The following is a 10,742-nucleotide window of genomic DNA, read 5'->3' as shown; positions in this document are numbered from 1 at the left end:
TAATCGATAATCGTTCACCACAATCCTCTGATAATCGATAGTGGATTTGGTTTCCGATTCCCAACACTAGAATATCCTTATCCTTGGATTGCGTGGATATAATAATAAGAGTACTTTTCTAGCGCCTGATCCACATCACAGAGGGACATGCTCTAAGCGCATGCAAGTCACGCTTACATTATTATGCCCTATAACCCAAGCTGCCTGTGAGGCGCTAGAAGGTTATAGTCACATAACTTATCCCATCGGGTACCCATTTTCTGCTGGGTGAACAGAGACAGTTTTGAACCACATGTATCACATAAGCTTTGTTGTGGGACAGGACTGAAGTCCTAGAAACTCTCAGGAGTCAAGCTGCCAAACACCGTCACCCATCCAAGGACTCTCCGCACCCAACTGTTGCTTAACTTCAACTGATTTGTTACCTGAACTCTATGCACAGGGCCACATGGGACCACAGTATGACGATTTATACTTTTCTCACAATATTTATCACTGGATTGTCTGGCCCAGACGTCTGTTTCAGGTGACTGTGGTAAAACTGGAACATTGCTGAGTGTTGTATTCGACTCCCCACGTGGGTACAATGTGTGAAGCCCATTTCTGGTGTTATTGCTGGAATATTGCTAAAAGCAGCGTAAAACTTAACTCACTCACGGAGTGTTGCAAACACAAATGCATACATGTATGCTGTTTTATGCAAGTCATGTGTTCTCAGTATTATGCCATCTGCGGTCATGTGGGTTTGTTCATTTGTAGTTTGTTCGATCCCGACCGCGTCATACCAAAAGACGTTAAAATATGGCACTTGTTGGTCCCTGCCTGGCGCTCGGCATTAATCGGTACAACAAGGACTGGTCGGCTCGGAGTCAGTATACTGTGTCTGAGTGGGGTATTGATGCTTCACTGCGGCATGGTATCTCAGTGGGCTAGCACTATAAAACCAGCTTCAGTCTGGGCTAGTACAAGCAGCCGCACATACACATACACATGCATGCACGTCGTCATATGAGCGAAATATTCTCCAGCGCGACGTTAAACCCAATTTCACCTCACCTCATTTGTAGTTTAACACTGCACTCAGCAGCATTCCAGCTATACTGCAGTGGTTTGTCATCAATATGATGACATGTGTCAACCAAGGCATCCAGCCGTCCACCCGATCCCGTTAGTCACCTCTTACGACAAGCATGGGTTACTGAAGACCAATTCTAACCAGGATCTTTGTGGGTCTGCAGTAATGTGATACAATAAATATAGTCCTGTCACTTCAAGTAACAATTGGGGTTTCCTCCCAAATCAAGCTAAATTCCCAGCCTAAACTGCAATAAAGCAGCGTTCAATGCTCCCTACCTCCCTCAACACCGTCAGTGTGGAACAGATACAGGTGATTGTGTTCAGAGTGTCACGCAGGAAGCAAGCAACGGCATGTACCAGATCGGATCAGATTATGTAGATCTATCATATAGGGTAGTCGAATAACAGGTATATCGGATCATGCGGGAAGAACGGATTATGTCGGGAAACGGATCATATTGGGAGAAGGATCGTACTGGAACATGTACTGTGTCAGACATGAACAAATAGTCCTCATCGTGTTGTAGTCAACTTTATTAACTCCCTGATCATATGAAATCACTCAACCTTATTTAGAAAAAACAACGGTATTTTATAGGGCTGTACCGAATCCATAATGAGATGAATAGGATACATATGGCGATTATTGGGTGACTAAATAAGAATATTGGGTAAGGAATACTATACCATATCAAGTCAGCAGTAGATTATTATTCATTATATTCAGTGATACAATATATACACAAAAAACTTAATTAAGCACCCCCTGTATTTTTGCAATGATAGGTTTTCAACAGGTACGAGGGGCGGTGGGGTAGCCTAATGGGTACAATGTGTGAAGCCCATTTCTGGTGTCCCCCGCCGTGATGTTGCTGGAATATTGCTAAAAGCGGCGTAAAACCAAACTCAGTCAGTCAGTCAGTTCAACAGGTACGTAACTCTTGGTGACTACAATGGAAAAACGAGTTTTTCTGACCCGTATTGATCCTTTGACTCATAAAAAACGACAAAATCAGTTGAATCCATGTTGATTTTATGATGATAATTGCTCATTTTAAAAAACCCACTGATTTTCATACAAAACCATGTCTGTACAAGTATGGCCCAGGAATGTTAAATGTTGAATTTATTGGTGAATGTGAACATTCAAAATGTCATTTTGCGTGTCTTACACGATTCAAGGTCAATACCGAGTGTAACCTCCATGTAATGGTATGACAGCCAGCAGTCTCCTCATACTCCTGTCAGCCTCCTGATCCACTTTGAAGGGGCAGTCTACGCCATTCCTCGTGTAAAACAGCTTCCAATTGGGCCATGTTCTGTACAGGAGGATCCCTTTCTTGCACACGAAGACCAATCATGTCCCAGATATGCTCCAAAGGGTTAAGAGCGGGGCTCATTCAATCGTGAGATATATAGCAGGGGGTGCTTAACTAAGATCTTTGTGTATATAAATTATTTCCTTGACCAAATTAAGGAATGGTCAAATAAAATAAATATATTATATTCCTGCCTGCTTGGATGTATTCCATCTTGCATGTCTTGCTATGATAAGTAACACCCAAAGTCAAGTAAACACTCCTTTTTGTAAAATTCATGACTATTCGATTCAGGTTATAGCAAATAATGAATTGAATTAATGAAGGATACAGCTAGATTCTCCGCGAAAAGGTTTTCCACACAGATTAATACGTACTGCGCGTCTCTTCTTAACCAGTTCGTGACCAGTTATGTCATTCCGAATAGTTACGGAAAGGGGCGAGTGGTGACGGCAGATTCAAACACTGGTTTCGCCCTCGGGGGATTGTCCCCGATCTTGTCCCAGCAGCCTCTTCGCCAAGAACAACTCTCTTTGGACTTTCTCTGAAGGACACCAAGTAGCTTCGGGAGTAAGTGACGTGCGTAGCCGCTATAAACAGATATGTCAATATTTATGTTAAGAAAATCGCAAACTCAATCTTAGGCGGTGTCATATATTAAAGGGGAAGTGTACACGAGAAAATCACATATTTTCTTATGTGAACCAACATGGAATGTTTTAATTACTTAATATCAATGTTTGAAAATATACACTCATTTTTCTTACAATGAAAGTATAACCCGCACTATTAGTGCTGAAATGTTATGCCATTATGAGGCCTCTGTTTGCCGAGCTAAAACAGGCCAGAGTTAGCGCCCCTTGATTATGGCGTACATAAAGTTGATTTAGACTGGTCCCCTGTCTAGTCCCAAAGCGTTTTTCAGTGATTCTGTCAGTTCTTTACAAGTAATTCGGACAGGTGTCTCCTCAGCTAGACAAGACTTGATCAATATTATACTCGACCTTTTAATGAATTAAGTAAAGATCTTTAAGATATTGAATTTTCATGGATACCTGCTCATGTTGGAATATTTGGAAATGAAAAAGCTGATCAGTTGGCAAAAGCTGCATAAGATTTTGATGTCTCAGAACAGGATGAGACAATATTGCCATCTCCTGCAGAATTATGCACCGTCGGTAAGATCCATGCTCAAACGAAATGGCATCAGAGATGGACCTCATCCTTAAAAGGACGCCATCTTTATGGCATCGAGCCTTTTGTAGCTAAAGCAAAATTATCCAGAAGCATTCGTAGAGAAGAGGTTCTTTTAACCAGACTTCGTCTTGGGCATTGTGGTCTTGGTGCATATCTAAACATTATTAATAATGATATTCCTGCAAATTTGCACAGTGTGTAATCCGCTAGATGATGTGGCTCATTTTTTACTGCATTACCAAAAATATCTAACTCGGCGTAAGGCGATGGTGGAATCTTTGACATCGCTTAATATTGACATCTCATTGACTGGACTGTTGTGTTCAAGTAATATCACTCGCAATGATGTTCAGAATGTCATTCTTGCTTATATTAAAGCGTGTGGCAGCTTAACTACTTTACAAAATGTAGAAACTTCGCAAACCTTTATGATGGGCAAGGTGTAAATGGGCCCAGTTGCCCGAACACATATTAAACTTTCAATTATCTATCTATCTATCCCAAAGCGAAAGACGAAAATACTGACATTAATCACGTGACAAAAAGTATGTAAAAGTACGAAAGAACAGTTAGAACTGAAAATGTAAGCAGCAAGATAGAAATGATCGTGTGTATTTTCATTCATAACCTCACCTTAATGAAAATATTAATTATGTAGAAAATGTCAAAATGGCGTGTTCGCCGACACAAGTACGCAGGACACTTTCGTTGTTTCAAGCAACGTATATGCATAAATGTGACATCTAAGTAGTCCGACACATTCTGACAGTCTCCTGGTTGTTATTTTTTTTTGTTTTCATTGTGATCAAGGGAAATAGTCAGAAATGAGGAGAAGTATGTCATCGTCGTGTGTGAGTTTGCGTCAGTCATGGCGTCACGCTTACGGAAACTGTAATATATTGTGTCGAATCTTGGAAATAATTGGAATACACCAATTTTTATTTAACTATCCCTTGCTACGATGCTATTTTCTTCCCATGTATGTTCTAAAACTTATGAGCAAGTGTATGTAACGAGTAGACGAACGGATCTCTCACAGTATGAGAAAACGATACACAGTGTAAATCTAAGATGGGGTTTGTTTACATTTCAAACGAGTGGTCCTTTCCCAGCGCGACATCTGATATATTTAGCTAAATTTCACTGGGACACTTGCATGTTTTTGGAGACAAAGACCATTTGTCATTTTATTTTGAACTGTATGAGGAATTCAAGGATTCGTGTAAGGAAGATGGTCTTGAATTATAATTGTGATGTAATGGGCAAAACATAACCGACATACGTGTGACGTTATTTTATAAACTCTCTGGCTGGTTCGTGTTTACGTATTTTCCAAAACATTCTCGGCGATTCTCGGTTCATCGACGATGTTTCAACGAGCATTGGTGATTCCATCAAACAACAGATACCGGTGATCAAAATGATACAGGGTTTCTTTTTTTAAAAAAAAATTAAAAATAATTATCCCAGTAAAATTCGACATTTAAAGTAAGACATACTATAAATTACGCAAAACGCAATGAATGGTAATTTAGAATTTGTCAAAACTGGCGAGATTACGATGTATGTAATTTTCAGTAGATATGACCTACAATGAGCGGATGACATCATAGAAAAACGAATTTTAACAGAATATAAAACTGCGAATTGCATTTTTCTTCGTGATGTGTTTGGATATGGTTTCGACATCAAAGTGAAGGTTGAAGAGGAGGGACATATACTGTACGATTTATGTAGGAATTAAGTACCAAACGTAAAATGCGGGCACATTCACTGATAGATGCAGTGCATATACATTATACGATGGTACTTCTAGCAGTCTAAGTAAACATAGGCTCAATATATATTATTCAGTATAGCAGCGTAACGAATAATACTGAGCCTAAGTTTACTTACACTGGTAATTCTACTTACCCTGGATGGCTTTAGGCATTAAACGCCTTTTGGTTTGGGTCCGTGTCAGTACTCTGGTTATAACTGAACTTTATTTACACCCCGACCGCGTTCTGCGGCATTAGAGGTACACGTTTATATCATAATGTACAACTTAAATACACATGTGAAACATAAAGTGGTCATATATACATACCACTTGGTTGCAAGAATAAACTGTCTGTACATACATTTAACCAGTTAAATAAACAATGTTACACTCTTTCATTATTGGTTATCTTTTCTGGGGGCGTTGCTTAAAATGAGACATTATTATATAGCAAAATATTGCTAATTTCCTAATTGTTCCCAGTTTGTTAGAGTGAAAAAGCTGGTTAATTTTGTGCATATTCGGATTTCTACAGAAATAGCTGTAACTTATTTCATTTCTTGGGCCAAATAAACCCAAAGTGAAATCTCCAATATCATTTAATTGCATTACAGAGAGTACATATTCTTTCATATGGGGGAGTTTTGATCCATCATCCTGTATCAATTGGTAGATAATGGTTTGAAGTTCTGAAATTAAGTAACGCCCTCCGATTATTATTATGTAAAAAATTCAGATAGGTTTCATATTTCAATTCAGAATTTAAAAAAATATAAATAGCGCCTCTTGAAGATTTTTCTGTGTTTGATATCCAGGTCTGTAGATGATTTCTTTCAGTCTATTTACAACAAGTGCTTTAAGACTATTTTTATTAGGACATGCCTGTGTAGCCAAAATTTAACTCATTCCAATTTTGTCAAAAGTGTCCTTAATACAGGTGCCCCAGTATGGGCTATCGTACTGGGGCATCAGTCAGGTCAAGCGTACTCTCGCACGAAACGAGTTTACTTGTTGTTACTATGGCTGACGCTACTTTTTGTTACTATGGCTGGCACTCGGCAGTAAAAACAGGAAACAAGGTTTTGTCGGGTTGGATCAGAGTCATTTACCCGTTATGTTAAAACTATGGTGTCTCAGTACCCTAGCAGTGTAAAACTGGACATCAACCAGGATAACCGTACGCACGCGCACGCACGCACACACACACAAGACGATGGCACTTATTGTTACCCAGGTTTGTGCTAAATCACGGACTTTTCAGATTGGATCGGATGTATGGTGTCCCAGTGTGCAAGAAGTATGAAACCGTCATCAGTCAGGACTAGCGCGAACGCACGCATGCACACACAAAGTTCAACAAGTTTGATGTTAAACCCAATTTCACCTCACCTACGTCCAATGAAAGTCTAAAATATATATATACCTGTTCAGACCTACTCCACAAACTCGCTGTTCATGAACACTGACAGTGAACAGTCGTAGCACTTAGATCACTATGTAAAGTCGGTTTCTCAATGCATGTTAATGCTTTAACCTATTTTGCGTTGAAAGAGCTGAGTGGTGGTATTCTCACTAGGAAGTATTTATTTTTGTCGAAACTGACATCTTTGTCACAAACCTGTAGTAACGTTCCATTAGCCTCACTCAATGCCTTTATTGCCATGACAACAAAGGGGATGACGGGAATGGCTGTCAGGAACCAACCAATGGTAGTGGCATAATCCGGGTACTTGTACTTCCCATAGGTCGGCGGCTTATACATCGTGAGGATGAATATGAAGGCTGTCTACGAAGAGAGCATAAATGTATGTAGAATTCTGAGTAAATATTTCAGATGTCATCAACAAGAAAGTCAAGCGTTTCTCGAGAGATCGTTTTTTTCTTCAGAAAACCTCAAACCGAGTCTGATGTCATATCGTGCAGAATGTATCGAATACTCGCCAGCAGTCAGTGCTGGACTTAAGATGTCGACAAAATATACACAGACTTCTTATTTATAATGATTAATTTATTATTCCAAATTATTTGATTAAATATATCTTCATCAATGTTAACAGTTTCTCTCCAATCCTTTAACATACATCTATAAAATGATGATACAGCAATATGCAATTTTCTTAGGTCATAATTACATTTTATATATTTAGAAGCACTCATGTTAGATTTTACAATTATAATTGGTAAATATTTGAGTTTTTAAATTTGGATTTAAAATACTCTATATAAAAGTCTCACTAAACCAATATCAAAGTTTCTATGAAGCTTTTCATTATAGACTTGTAATATGCTCTGGAATTATATATAGGTAAAGTTTGTGTATGTTGAAGCACTCATGATAGATTTACAATAGAAAATCTAATTGGTAAAAGTTTAAGGCTATAAACCAGTAGTCCCTGACCACGTGGACTTGTATGGTTTATGTAAAACCGTGGTTACCGAGGCTGAATAAAAAAAACATAAACAAAAAACCATTTGAAACATATACACAATATTTATAAAAAAAGAAATAAAAAAAAAAGTTGTCGACAAAATGGGGACCCGGTGGTTATTGTGACCTGGCTCGCGGTGTGTCATCACACGACGACGGCGACAATGATACCCGTACTGTTCACCGTTGTCTGTGATGTAGTTGGTACACAGGTACCTGACCTACACTATCTAAAAGATAAACTTTATAGTCCCGCAAGGGAAATTTGTTTTGCATTCAAAGAGCCAATACAAGCATATAACAACAAATAATTTAAAGTATATATACACAATGCCAAGCTAATCAGATTATAATGTTGAATTATAACATTATCAAAGTTCATGATATAACATTTCACTATTACAATTTTGAAGGAAGATTTAGAAGTTTTATGCTGTATGGGACAAATGATTTTGAAGTTATATTGGTTTTGTAATACATGATTTTGAAACGGCGGCCAGAAGGCAGAAGTTTATAACATTCATTTAAAAAGCGTGATGGATCCAATTGAATGGCCAGAGCTTTCTTCTTAACTTTTGACTCATATTGCAAAGGTAGAGGTTCGAAATTGAAGCCGCAAATTTTGCTTGATATGTTTACAATTTTGTCAAGTTTGTTTTTCTGTGTAAGAGGAAGATTGCCATACCAGGCATGAAAGCAGAAAGTTAAAATACTAGTTATGAATGTTTTGGTAGAATAATTTTAAGATATTAGTGTCTACATTAAATGATCGCAATATTCGCAGAAAGAAGAGCTTCTGTTGTGCTTTCCTATGTACACGATGTGAATTTGATTTCCATGAAAGTTTATTATCAATGATAGTACCCAGATATTTATACTCTTTTACTGTTTCTACTTCCTGTCCATCAATACAAACAGGTTTCAGTTTGTTTTTTCCGCTTCGGAAGTCAATTATCATTTCCTTTGGGTTTTTTTATGTTCAGGGAGAGGAAATTGTTTTTGCACTGATGACGTAAATGCATCAATATTTTTCCTATACTCTAACCCTGATTGACGAATAAACCCAACCAAAGCGGCATCATCAGCAAATTTGAAATTCAAACAGGTGGATAAATGAGATATACAGTCATTTGTATAGAGTGTTAAGAGGACAGGGGACAGGACACAGCCTTGAGGAGCACCGGTACTCACAAGATGAACGTCAGAAAGTGTTGAATTGACCCGAACACGTTGAGGTCGGTTAGTTAAGAAGGCCTCTACCCAATTGATTATGTTACTATTTACTTTCATGTTGACTAATTTCCTTATCATCAAATGTGGCTGGATTGTGTTGAAAGCAGAGGAGAAGTCCGCAAAGAGGATTCTTACATAAGAGTTTGAATTCTCTAGATGAGTATAGATCTTATGTAACAGCAGGGAGACTATATAACGGTTGTAGATTATCCCTGGTAACAGTGAAATGAGTGCATCTTCCACCCCGCTCCTGGCCCTGTAAGCAAATTGTAAAGGGTCCATTTGATGTCCAGTATTTTGCTTAATTAAGTTCAAGATAATTCTCTCAAAGCATTTCATGATTATTGGAGTAAGAGCCACTGGGCGGTAGTCATTAATTATCGAAGGTTTTGACTTTTTGGGAACGGGGATTATATGCGAGGTTTTCCATATTGTTGGTATATAATGGGCGTCGACAGACATCTGAAACATCACTCTGTATATCCCGCACAACGGTTCACAACATTCTTGTAGTGCAATGCCAGGTATTCCGTCGGGGCCGATTGATTTCCGAATATTAATCTTCCTAAATGTTAGCATCACATCAAGGTCGGTGATTACTAAATTATCATCTTCTGGTAGGCTTTGAATGAAGGCATTTCTTGTCTGAGAGAAGTTATGTACATCAAATCTTGAGTAGAACTGATTGAGATCTCTCGCAAATAAGACATGTTTTGAGTGTTCAGGACTTTACATTTACTGTCGTTGCCAATCATGGTTTTAATTCCATTCCACGCTGCTTTCAAGTTATTACTTTGAAATTCCTTTTCTATTTTCTTTTGGTAATCAAGTTTACATTTTTTAGTCACACGTTTGATATCTCGTTGTATTTCTTTCACTCGAGTTCTGTCTCTTGCGCAGAAAACACGCTTCTTGTCATTGAGAAGTCCTTTCAATTCAATGCTAATCCAAGGTTTGTTGTTAGGGAAAGGTTTTATGGTTTTTGAAGGAATAATATCATCGATACAGAACTTGATATAATCTGTTACAACGTCGTTCAGCTCATCCAGATCAGTCGATGATTCGCGGAAGTTATCCCACACTGTACAGTCAAAGCAACCTTTCAGTTGATTAATAGATTCTTTTGTCCAGATTTAAACAGATTTTACTGTTGGTTTTTGTGATTTGATAGTTTGTCTATACTGGGGAACGAGATAAACAACGTTATGATCTGACTGACCAAGTAGCGGCTTCACATACGATTTAAAGGCCTCTTTTATGTTATCGTAGCACAGATCTAAGGTTTTTATTTTTCCGCGTCTCACAAGTGACATATTGGTGATAATGAGGCAGTACTTTATTTAACACACAGCCGTTGAAGTCCCCAAGAATCAGTTTTGGTGCAACAGGTGAAAGGGCATCGAGCTTACTGATGTGAGCAGACAGTATTTCCGCCGCTCTGTTTGTATTTGCCTTCGGATGGATATAGACAGTCGATATAAATATCTGACCAAAATCTCTTGGCAAATACTTGGGTCTCACCGATATGGATAAGAGTTCTATATCCTCCGTGCACGCAGTATCTCTTACAACATAATTACTGCACCATCTTTCATTGATATATATGCACACTCCGCCTCCGACAAAGCACTATTGTAGGTAGAGGAGGGCGAGTTTTCCTTACTCGTACACGTTGTGTAACCTCCCCCCCCCCCTTTTTTTTTACCTCTTTTCCGCTTTTTAGCAT

This window comes from Haliotis rubra, unplaced genomic scaffold (assembly GCF_003918875.1).
Source record: "Haliotis rubra isolate DU_JTF1 unplaced genomic scaffold, ASM391887v1 Scf301, whole genome shotgun sequence".
Taxonomy (NCBI): domain Eukaryota; kingdom Metazoa; phylum Mollusca; class Gastropoda; order Lepetellida; family Haliotidae; genus Haliotis; species Haliotis rubra.
The sequence above is the reverse complement of the archived record's forward strand: the minus strand, read 5'-3'. Positions refer to the sequence as shown.